Source organism: Neomonachus schauinslandi, chromosome 1 (genome assembly GCF_002201575.2).
Source record: "Neomonachus schauinslandi chromosome 1, ASM220157v2, whole genome shotgun sequence".
Taxonomy (NCBI): Eukaryota; Metazoa; Chordata; class Mammalia; order Carnivora; family Phocidae; genus Neomonachus; species Neomonachus schauinslandi.
In genome coordinates this window covers 25,693,884-25,706,270 of record NC_058403.1, presented here as the reverse complement: position 1 = coordinate 25,706,270, position 12,387 = coordinate 25,693,884, and the positions used below count along the sequence as shown (strand labels likewise).

The window sequence follows — 12,387 nt, the reverse complement described above, 5'->3', positions numbered from 1 at the left end:
TTTAAAAATAACAATATATACCTTGGGAGCAAAATATGAGTATTTTAGCTTTTTGGAATATACACTGTATTAGTTTTCCAGGGTTGCATAGTAAATACCACAAACTGACTTAAAAGAACAGAAATTTATTCTCACACAATTTTGGAGGCCAGAAGTCAGAAATCAAGGTATCAGCTGGTTGGTTCCTTCTAGAGGCTTGGAGAGAGAATCTATTTCAGCTTATAGCTTCTTATAGCTTCAGGTGGCTGTCAGAGTCCTTGACATTCCTTGGCTTGTACAAACATTACTCCAAGTTTTACCTCCAGCTTCACATGGCCTTGCTCTTTGTGTGTTCTCCTCTGTGTCTCAAATCTTCCTCTCCTTTCTGTTATGAGGGCACTAGTCATTGGATTTAGGGTCTACTCTAAATCCAGAGTAATCTCATCCTAAAGTCCTTAACTTAATTATATCTGCAAAGACCCTATATCCAAATAAGCTTATACATTTCCATCAACAGTCTCTTCAAAGAAATCTGGACTTTTTCTATCATGCACCTCAAAATGCGTTCAACCTCTGCCCATTATCCAATGCCAAAGCCACTTCCACATTTTTAGGTATTTGCTACAGAAGACTCTACTCTCCGTACCAAAATCATCTATATGAGTCAAGTTTACACCAGAAAAACAGAACCAATAAATACACACACACACACACACACACACATACCTCTTATTAAGAGATTTATTTCAAGGTATTAGCTTTTGCAATTGTAGGATCTGGCTGAACAAGTCTTGTTGGGATCTGGAGTCTACAGACATGGGGCATGACAGTGGCCAGAAAGTCTAAGGCAGGAGCTGAGGCTGCATCCACAGACAGAATTTCTTTTTCCTCAGAGAAACTCTAGTTTTGCTCTTAAGGTCTTTCAACTGATTGGATGAGACCCACCCATATTATACAGGATAATCTCCTTTACTTAAAGTCAACTGATTGTAGATATTAACTACATCTACAAAATATCTTCACAGCAACATCTAGATTAATATTTGATTGAATAACTGGGTACCATAGCCTAGCCAAGTTGACACATAAAACAAACCATCACATGCATCCTATAAGATCTTAGTAAAATGCTTAATGTGATCAATCCATTTTTCAGGATGTCAGATAGAGGCACATACAGGAAAAAAAAGAGAGAGAGAGAGAAACCTATGGGTGTATTCTTGGAAAATGTGATTTCCCAAGGTATTGGGGATGGTTTTTCTATAATGTAAAAATTAATAAAAATGTATCTCAGGAATAGATTATTTTCACATAGTTTCTCAGGGCAGAAATCTCAAATGAAAATGGATTTCCAGGTAGCATTTCTGCCAAAGCAGAGGTTAGAAAGATATAAAAGCAAGGAAGGAAGAGAGAAAAGAGGTAAAGAAGGAAAGATCTGTCCTAGGACTCATAATTTTGGATGGCTAGCTATCAAAAGATATTCTTGGGCAAAGATGCATAATCCAGGGACAAAGACTAACAAAGATAATAGACTTACTCTCCACTTGAAAAAAAAATGTAGAGAAAATATTATATGTTAAGAGTTTACCAGATAGGGGCACCTGGGTGGCTCAGGTGGTTGAGCATCTGCCTTCGGCTCAGGTCGTGATCTCAGGGTCCTGGGATCAAGCCCCACATCAGGCTCCCTGCTCAGTGGGAAGCCTGCTTCTCCCTCACCCTCTGCCCCTTCCCACTGCTCTCTCTCTCTCAAATAAATAAATAAAATCTTTAAAAAAAAAAAAGTTTACCAGATACTATATACTACCCTGTTCCAGATATCCAGAAAAGAAAAAAAAATGGCACATTGCATGAGAGCACTATAATAAAATTTAAAATAGTTAAAAGCAAGATGGTAATCCGTTACATAGAAACCGTAACAGCAGGCGTTGTACTAGACACTTTCTTCATAATACCACACAAGGCACGAATTATTATTTCCATTTTACAGATGAGGAAGTCAAGGTTCAGCCATGTTGTTTATTACTGCTTATAAAAGTCAAGATTCAAACCTATTCTACTTAGAATCTGCCTGATTCCACAATCCATTCATTCATTATCTATTGCTCTCAATAGCCTCTCCTAGGAATGCTCACGAAGTTTATGGGAATGGACATCCAGTGTACACAGCTGAAAACCTCTTCCTGATGCCTGGCTCAACACCACCACCAAATTCACTTATTCATGGTCTACCCGGCTTTTATTTATTTTTTTACAAAATAGGAACTCCATAAAATGTGTACACACACACACACACACACACAAAAGAAAGGTTTATACATTTAAAAGCAAGTTTTATTCTCAACTCAGACACATGTCTCATTCCTCATGGATAACTATCATCAACATTTCAATGCATATTTTCAGAAATATCCCAGGCCTATGTATTCTTCTACATCTTTTTAAAGACAAAATGAAAAAAAAAAAAAAAGACAAAATGAAGAACATATTTGACACTTTGATCTGTACCTGTTTTCTTTTTCTTTTTTCCCTAATAAATCCAATATTGTTCTTCAGTATGTGAAGATCTACCTCATTCATTTTAATGCTCAGTTATTTCTTGTCTATGCATTAATACATTTAACCAGTGTTCTATCAATGGGCTTTCAGGTGTTTTTCACTTTTTGATACTCAAACAAAGCTGAATGCAACTTTTTCAAGTGAGTTTTGGTTTCTTTTGCTCTGATTCTTATCCATCCTGGCTGCTCATACCTGAGTTAAAAAGACCTTGGTGTTCACTGTCTCCTACTCCTGCACAGATCAGCAGGTCATTTGCAAAAGAAAAAATCTCTAGGGAGAATCCCCTCGCTTTTTTCTGCAGAGATTTAAGAACAATATGAGTAAGCAAGTGTCCCATGGCTTAGATACTGCTCTTACTGAAAACAGACTCTTTACAGGTTAACTTCCAACCCCAATTATCTATACAATGTTGTAACAAATAAAAAGGCAAAGAAACTGGGGCGCCTGGGTGGCTCAGTTGGTTAAGCGACTGCCTTCGGCTCAGGTCATGATCCTGGAGTCCCGGGATCGAGTCCCGCATCGGGCTCCCTGCTCAGCAGCGAGTCTGCTTCTCCCTCTGACCCTCCCCACTCTCATGTGCTCTCTCTCATTCTCTCTCTCTCAAATAAATAAATAAAATCTTTAAAAAAAAAAAAGGCAAAGAAACTGAACAGTGCTTACCAAAGTTAAAAGAAAGTAGTCACTTTTCATTATACTTCTTAAAATGTCATTTAGCTCTGTTTCAAAAGCCCTGCTAGCCTGAAGATCCACACATTATCTTCTTAGTGATTCCATAGCCCTTATGCACATTTTCACTTGGGAGGCAGAGACCCGATTTTCATGTTATTAAGTGGATACTCTGCAATACTCAACAATATCTCTCCTCTTTATTTATACTTTTTTGTAACAGCAGTCATCTAGTAAGATATTACCTAAACCTGCCTCTGGTAACACTGGGGCACAATTAATCATTATTACAAAACTATTATATAATCATTGCAAATACCTTTCATTTGGCTTTATTTAACAGATGGTGCTATATCATTTTGAAAACAACTACTCAAACTTCTTTCATAAAAAGTTAATTCAGTAGAAGAATGAACTGGTAAAGTGCTCAGTAAGTTTTTGCTACTAGCAGAAGAATTAAAAGTCAACTATTGTTGGGAGCAGGGTAGCCCAAATATCCCTGGGTGACAATAACTTTTCATTTTTCAATAATTATATTGTTATAAGGCAGATCAGCACCTTATAAATTGCTGTTCCACAGAACACTGTTCACAAAATGTTAATAGGTCTAGAACAAAAAAGGGGGCAAAAGGGCATTTAGTGTGTACATTATAAAACTCCAAAAAGGTAATAGTACACAGGATGCATCACTTCACTTTTTTTCCCTTAGCCCGCTAGTTAGCATTTCCTGATATTCCAGAAAGACCAGTATTTAACCTTAATTATGAATAGTTATAGAACAAAAATTCTTAAAAAAAAAAAAAAAAACCTTAGAGGGGCACCTGGGTGGCTCAGTCAGTTAAGCGTCTGCCTTCAGTTCAGGTCATGATCTCCCTCCGGGTCCTGGGATCAAGCCTTGTGGAGGGCTTCCTGCTCAGCAGGGAGTCTGGTTCTCTCACCCTCTGCCCCCACCCCACCGCTCATTCTCTCTCTCTCCCTCCCTCTCAAATAAATAAATATTTTTTTTAATGAGCAATTAAAAAAAAAAACCTTAGAATAATGTAACCTAGAATGAACTATCCCCGGCATTATAAGAAATACTTTTTAAAATTTTACCAACCCTAACAGATGTAACAAACATTTCTAAACATGTAAATCTCTTGAAAAATATTACTGTTTGACTTGCTGATTTTCGAAATCTGTTTCCTGTCTACCTTTCTCAAACTTCTCTTTCCCACATTCCCAAGTCCATAAATGTATTTTTTGAGATTTAAGCAAGAGATTAGCTCTTCTGTTAAGCATTAAGTCCTCAAGTGTCACCCACCCCCTCTTTTAGGTTCCCAAGCTCTCTGGAAACCCACCACACAGTTCTATAATTAGACATTCATTTTTCCACCTGTTTTACTAGAGCCAGAGAACCTGAGAATCAAAAGACACATTCTTAGTATCAGTATTAATGTCAGTATTAGTATTTCTATTTAGAGGAGCAATACCTAAATGGATGCCTGGAACTCTGCAGCATCCAATAAATGTTTGTTAAATGAATAAATGAGCAAGAATGTCAATAAAGCCTCCACTTTATTAATGTTTTTGTTAGTGATTTAAATCAGGGACTTGAGTCAGGCCTGCAGACAACTTTTAAATTGATTTTTGCCAGAAAAGCATTTTTGTCTTTAAGTTAAATTTTAATACCTTTAGGTAGAGCATGCACTCTTCTTTCCAGAATCCCAACATCACTCTATTTTCTCCAATCTGGCAGCTTTGCATACTACTGTTACCTGACTGACCCTCACAGTAACTGAGTTTGCTGCTCCTGGACTACATTTTATATGAGAAATAATATTATGTTTACAGGTCTAAAATAAATGGTACACACAGATTGAAATAAAGTGTACTTTAATAGAAATTTTTTAAAGATTTCTACACTTAGGTAAGGAAAGAAATCAGAAAAATATGTTAGAAATAATATCCCATAATAGATTTTAAAAGCAAGCTCTATAATACGGTAGCTATGTAATAGGCAGTAGAGTGTATAATCATCCCACATCCTTAATACCCATCTAGACCAGAAACAGGCTGACATGGAAAATGTGAAGAGGGTTCCCAGGATGGCCGCCAAGATCAGCAGAGGTTAGAAGACAAAGCCTGATCATGGAGATTATCTCCAAGGATGACTAGAGAATCACATCATGTGGCTGTTTCTAAAGACAGAAAAAGATGAGCAGAAGCAGCATCACTGTTCATTTAAGTTAGCTGGGCAGAGCTCTGGAAACAGGAGGGGAGGAAAAATTTTAAAACAAAACAAAACAATTTTTTTTTGTAAAAAAAAAAAAGAGTTGTAAATAGACAAATTCTGCTAAAGAAAGAACAAAGAAAAGGCACATTTTAGGCAACATTCTGAAGACACTCTTCTTTGACTAAATAAGCAATCAGGTTATTTGAGCAAGGATAATCACTGACGAAAGAGGAGTTCTAATAGCCATCAGTCCAATTTAGAGAACACTCAACTAACTAAACTGTGCATTGGACTTCTCCACAGAAATAGTACCAATAGGATACAAAAAGATATACATACGAGGAGATTTATTACAGCAATTAACAGGGACAATTATGAAAGTCTAGAAGTCCCATGATCTGCCATCCTTAAGCTGGAGAAGCAAGAAAGTGAATATAATGCAGTCCAAGGCCAAAGGCCTGAGGGGCAGGAGGAGAGATGCTGGTGTAAGTCCCATCGCCAGAAGGCCTAAGAACCAGGAGCTCCCATGTCAGTGGGCAGGAGAAGATGGAAGTCTCAGCTCAAGAAGAGAGAGATTTCACCCTTCTGCCCCTCTCTGCCCTCAACAGAATGGGTCCTCACCACTAGTGCGTGAGGGCAGATCTTTACTCAGTCTACTGATTCAAATGCTAATCTCTTCCAAAAACACAGACCAGCTAGAAATGTTTCACCAGGTATTTGGACATCCTTTAGCCAATCAGGATGACACATAAAATTAACCATCACACTGTGTAAACACATCCTGACTTTGGATTTGTTTCCCTAGTACAAAAAGACATTAATAAATGCTTACTGAATATTTCCTCTGTGCTAGCTACCAGGACTGGTGGTGAGAAAAAGAACTACAAAGGACAAGCTATAGTCCCACACCACTATATGATCCTGTGTAATGGCCTCAGACTTTTCGTTCTTACAATGTATAACTTACATGTAAAAGAACTGCTCCATCAGTAACATTTCTTTACAGTCAATAAATTCTGTGAGCATTCCTCTACTCCTCTCTCTCTCTCTCACACACACACACACACACAAACACACACAAACACACATAGAATTTTCTCTGTACCTCCAGGAAGCTGAGTCAGCTGGGTATATTCCACTTGCCCTTTCAGATCCATTCTCCACCTGCTCCATGGCCCAGGAGACTGGCTGGATTCTATCAAGGGATGGGCTGCATTAACAGGCTCCCCTCCTTCTGGCTTCTTACTGAATTCACCCAATGAGGGGCATCTAGAAAAGATCAGGAGGAGAAAAGGGAGTTAGGATACTTACTATCTCCTTCCATGTGGGATTGACACAGGCTGTCTTCATCCACCAAGGATCCCCAACTTCTGCCTGGCCATCTTGCTGTTTCTAGCCTGAGTCCTGCACTGTCTGTGGTTTCCTCACACCCTAGGAAATAGTCCCTCTATTAAACTCTTCTGAAATTGCCCAACTTCAGTATGCCATCCCTAGGTCTTCCAATACCCTGACTGACACACTGAGACTGAAGTGTCCTGGAGTTAAGACCTCCAGGGAGAGCAGACGTGATAGAAACACACTTGGGTACATTGGAGGGAAGGAAAGGATAGATCTAAAAATCTTGAAGCTGATTCTTCCCTGGGCCTAGTCTGGGGAATCATCAGTCAGTTAAAGAAACTCAATAGAGAGAGTAGTACAATATCCAGCATGGCCTGAGTATAGCAAAACAGCAATTAGTGAGGGAGATACCTAAGCAGGAAAGCCTGAGGGCAGTCATACAAGGTGACTACGCCTCCATCTGACAGGTACAGAAAGGCTGGGCTATAAGAAGAGGCCAGGAGTTTTGCCAAGAGCAACCGCACCGTTAGAGGCAGTGGTGAGGAAAGAAATCATCAAGAGAACACTCCTCAAAACCACAGTGGGGGGTGCCTGGGTGGCTCAGTCGTAAAGCGTCTGCCTTCGGCTCAGGTCATGATCCCAGGGTCCTGGGATCGAAACCCGTGTCGGGCTCCCTGCTCAGCGGGAATCTGCTTCTCCCTCTCCCACTCCCTCTTAAAACACACACACACACACGTAGTGGGACAATTCACACCTCAGTGGAGACCGGCTCAGGACAGTTGATAAACCAGGTGAGCCAGTCTACCTGCAAAGACAGAGACTGGCAGGGCGCCTCGGTGGACCAGATGGTTAAGCTTCTGCCTTCCACTCAGGTCATGATCTCCAAGGTCCTGGGTTCGAGCCCCACGTCAGGCTCCCAGCTCACAGGGCAGTCTGCAAGGGGGAGTCTGCTTCTCCCTCTCCCTCTCTCCCTGCTTGCGCTCTCTCTGTCCCTCTCTCTCAAATGAATAAATAAAATCATAAAAAAAAGGGGGGAAAGGACAGAGACTGGCACCACGTCTGTGGTAGCGGGCTGGACATCAGTGAGATGAGTGGAGAAGAGCTATGGTCCGGATGCCCCTTCCCCACTGCCCCCAGGATATAAAAGCTTCCTTCTAGAAGCACCCAAGTGCCCTCTTGGGAAGGAGTAGAGAGAAAAGAGAATCCTTAAGAGCAGGAGGAAAATTTGATAGATTGAGAAATTACCAGAAAAAAAAAAAAAAAATAAGACCATCCATCCTCAAACCTGAGAACAAACGGAGATACTGTGGAACCCAAGCCTTCCCTCTCTCCAGGTATCAGGCGGGAGGGATGAGGCCGCGGGAGCGTGGCTCCTAGAAGGCGGAGCGCCGCGACGCTACTCGCCCGCGGAACGCCACGCGAGACGTCCTAAGGTAGTTCGTCCTCTCCGGGTCGCTGTAGGCGTTCGTGTCACGTGACCCGGCCTGGCAAAATCCGCTGACTTCAGGGGGGACGGGCCAGAGTCCTGGCAGCCTGTGGGCAGCTGTCCAGCTTCCAGGAGTTGGGGAAGAATACAGCGTCTGTGGGCAGGTACTACGTGAACCACACCTTGGAGCTGCAGAGAGCAGTTCAGAGCCGGGCAGGTGCTCTTCCCGAAGCTGTCTACCACCTACGCCCGCGAGGGGTTGGCCATCCTCCAGCCCACCTACAGCCTCAGCCTGCCCCTGGAGCTCGAGCTGGTGTGGTGGTGGGCAAGCGTGGCTGCGTCTTCCCAGAGGCCACAGCCACAGACTATGTGGCCAGCTTTGCCGTGGATATGACCACCAGCAATGTGCAGGATGAGTGCAAGAAGGGGCTGACCTGGCTCTGGCCATGAGTTTCACGGTTTTCAGCCCCATCAGCTCGTTTGTGCCCAAAGAGAAGATCCCTGGCCCTCACAACCTGAAGCTCTGGCCGAAGGTCAATGGCAAACTCAGGCAGGAGGTATGAAATCCTCCATGATTTTTCCGATCCTCTACATGCAAGAAGGAGGCATTATCTGGACCAGGACGCCCAAGGAATGGGACCTGTTTAAAAAAAAAAAAAAATTGAAATTCAGGCCGACATAAACGGGGTTGGTAATATGAGATTTAAGGTGGAAAGGCCAAAATATTGAGTCCATACAAAGCACCCTAACTTCCTAAGTTTTAGGAGCGAAGGGAGAAGACAGAAGGAAGCAAAGGTTACTTGAGGTGACAGTCCTTTAATAAGCAACCAATTTTTAACAGTGATTTAATTGGATTGCTATGTCTCAACTCAAGGAAGATGGATCTCCAAGGAAAATGTGATCTAGAAGACAATGGGCTAGAAATGGAAATGAGAAACAGTATCTTCTAGGAAACAACCAGAATAAAGTATTTGTGATGCTTCCAAAGAGAATTTATCAAACCAAATGTTCCGAAAACTTGCTTTCCTTTCCTAAAGTGGACTGGATAAGACTTTTCCATGGGTCATTCAGGGATTAGTAGTTCAAGACTTAAAATCTAAAGGAAGCTGAAAAGCATGTTTCAAGTCAGCATTTCCCAAATTTTCTTGGATCATGATAATCATCTGGGGATATTTGTAAATATAAAAATTTCCAAGTTACTGGCCCATACCAGGCCCTGTTTTAATTAGTGGAATTAATTAATCTCCAGTTCTCTAAATGATTCTTATCACAAAAATGTGGGAAAACATTACATAATCAGTTAACTTAAAATTTATTTAATAAATGAACAATTAATGAAGATTTCACTCATGTACTTAGGGTGTGTACCATGGCCCATAGATTCTGAGTTTGGGAGATAATTTTGAAACTACTGTCTTCCAAATAAATATGCTATCACTTGGGGGGGACATGAGATATTGTAGAACATAAAGTTACATTTCTGCCTCCCAGTTTGTGACTGTTCAAATTGAACTTCACCATGTGCACAGTGATTCAATTTGAGGTCGAATATGAGAAGCCTGTAGGACATCTTTGTGAAGTTGGCCCTCTATGTCTAAAGAGAGATTTGGAAGCCATTGGCATATAGGTCATGCTGGAGTAATGGACACAGATGAAGCAGAAAAGACAGAAAGTGAAGAATAACCTAGAAGGAAAAGGCAGAACCATGGGTAACATCCATATTTAAAGAATACAGGAGGAGAAATTACTAGAAGAAACAAAGAAGGAACAAACAGATTGGAAAGTAATCCTGAGACCAGGAAAACTAAGAGAAAAGGAACTCATTCTAAAGAGAACAATCAACACTCCAAAATTCTTCAGAGGAATACAGAGAGGCTAAAGACAGAAAAGAGGCCATTAGAGTATTTTCCCTAAAGGGGAAGGAGGGAAGGAAGGAGGGAGGGAGGGAGGGGAAAAGTCCTAAATCAACAAGTCTGTTGTGCTGTGAATGACTTGGACCTTGCCTAATACTGGCTAAGGAGATAATTGTGTCTAACATCCTAGAAACTTAATATAGAGGTTATTCTATGTTATGCATATTTTGAATAACATCAAATGTATTTATTCAGCTATTAAAAAATATGGGACAGCTATATAGTATGTTAACATTAGCATTTTATGAACAGAACTATCTCTGAGTTTTTTGTTTTGTTTTGTTTTTTGAGAGAGAAAGAGCATGCGAGCAGGGGGAGGGGCAGAGGGAGGGAGAGAGAGAGAATCCCAAGCAGGCTCCACACTTAGTGCAGAACCCGATGCAGGGTTCAATCTCATGACCCTGAGATCATGACCCTGAAATCATGACCTGAGTGGAAATCAAGAGTCAGACACTTAACCAACTGACCCACCTAGGCACCCCTCTATCTGGGTTTAAATGTATGGCTCTTCAGTGTTCATTTCTTCACTTTTATGAAAAAGTTACAAATAGGACAGTGCCTGTTTGTGTTACAGTTGATTGTACACAAGTCCATGCTCTCCAATATCTATTTGCTCTCAATAAATGAGACAGCAAGAAAGGAGAGAAGAAACTGATGTGGAAAAAAAAATGAAACACTTTGGTACTGAGATTTTATATCAAATAATTACTTGTTTGTAATACTGAAATTTCTTACTGTCAGTAAAACTTCATCAGAAATTTCAAAACTTTATGGTTAATATGGCTTCATGCCCAAAAGAAATTGTGCTTAAGTTATATAAATGACTAAAGTCTATGACAGACGATTACAGCTAAGTATATCACAAAATGAGACAGCAATATTAATCATACAATAAATGGAATCATTTGGTCTCATATATGACCTAGCCCATGATCTAATTTTTCTTTGAACTTAAGGAGTTAATCATTTGTATACCGAGGTAGTGTGTTTGCAGGGATAGTCTAATGGGCATGCAAGGTTATCTATTTCTGTGAATTCACTACATGTTTGATTAAGTCCTTTATGTACAACTGTTAATGAATGGGATGTCTTGTCTAAGATTTCTATTTTCAGGGTGATGACCCCACTGTAAATTTTGCACATATGTTTGAATACTTAGTCTCCACTGAGATATTTTCACCATTTATTTATAGAAATATGTCAGTGACTGCCCACATGCTCAGCATGAACTCTGCCAGCCTTCAAGTATGGTAATGAGAAGAAAGGGCCTTCAGGTCATGAAAGTGCAAATTTGCAGAAACATAACTTCCCCTGTGATTAGAAGAGAATTTTAGTAATTATTAGGGAATTTCACTCTTAACATCCAGGTTGAGGAAAGGGGTGCAAGATGCAAAGTCTGGATCTTAACTTTACAGATGTTGCCTCCAATAGGAGTTTCCTGCCCTCTACCTTGAGAACAAGGGCTGAGTGTTGTTCTGGGCACTCTAAAGTTTTATGTATTGGTGTTTTACATAGAAGCTGATCACCCTATGCCTAGGATCTAATGGAGTAGATGTGGGGTGTGCCACCCACAAGCAGCCTTCTTGACAAAGCCACTCACACCCCAGCTTCCAGGACGATAGGGTACTAACAGCCCATAGCTGAGATCCTCTCCTGGAATCAGAGCCACATAACCCAAGGTTGCGCCTCTCCCCAGGGGCAGTGCAGTGGACACCCAATGACTCGTTAACTGGGATGGGGGCGGGGGGAGGGAATAAAAGGGCCAGTCCCTCGTGCCTTAATTAGGGACAATCCTAAGAGCCATATAAACTCCAGAGTTGCTGTACTGCAACTACAAGGCAGTGTCAATCTCTCCTGCCTAATCCTACCTCTTTCAATGCCTTCAAATCCACTTCAGCAGTATTGAATTTGAGAGCATTCACCAGTGAAATTCTCACATGCAAATCTACATCTCAAAGTCTGTTTCCGGGAATATTGACCTAAAGCAGAAGCCAGGAGGGGTCCTAGAAGGAGATTCTAAAATGGGACTTTGGGGTGCCTGGGTGGCTCCATTGTTAAGCATCTGCCTTCAGCTCAGGTCATGATCCCGGGGTCCTGGGATCGAGCCCCGCATCCGGCTCCCTGCTCAGCGGGAAGCCTGTTTCTCCCTCTCCCACTCCTCCTGCTTGTGATCCCACTCTCCCTGTCTCTTTCTCTGTCGAAGGAAGGAAGAAGGAAGGAAGGAAGGAAGGAAGAAAGGAAGGAAGGAAGAAAGAAAGAAAGAAAGAAAGAAAGAAAGAAAGAAAGAAAGAAAG

At 41.2% G+C, this 12,387-nt stretch overlaps 1 pseudogene; it reads left to right on the top strand.

Moving 5' to 3' along the window:
- The first annotated feature begins 8,104 nt into the window (after positions 1-8,104).
- On the top strand, positions 8,105-8,909 carry LOC110571169 (annotated as a pseudogene).
- Positions 8,910-12,387: the final 3,478 nt, after the last annotated feature.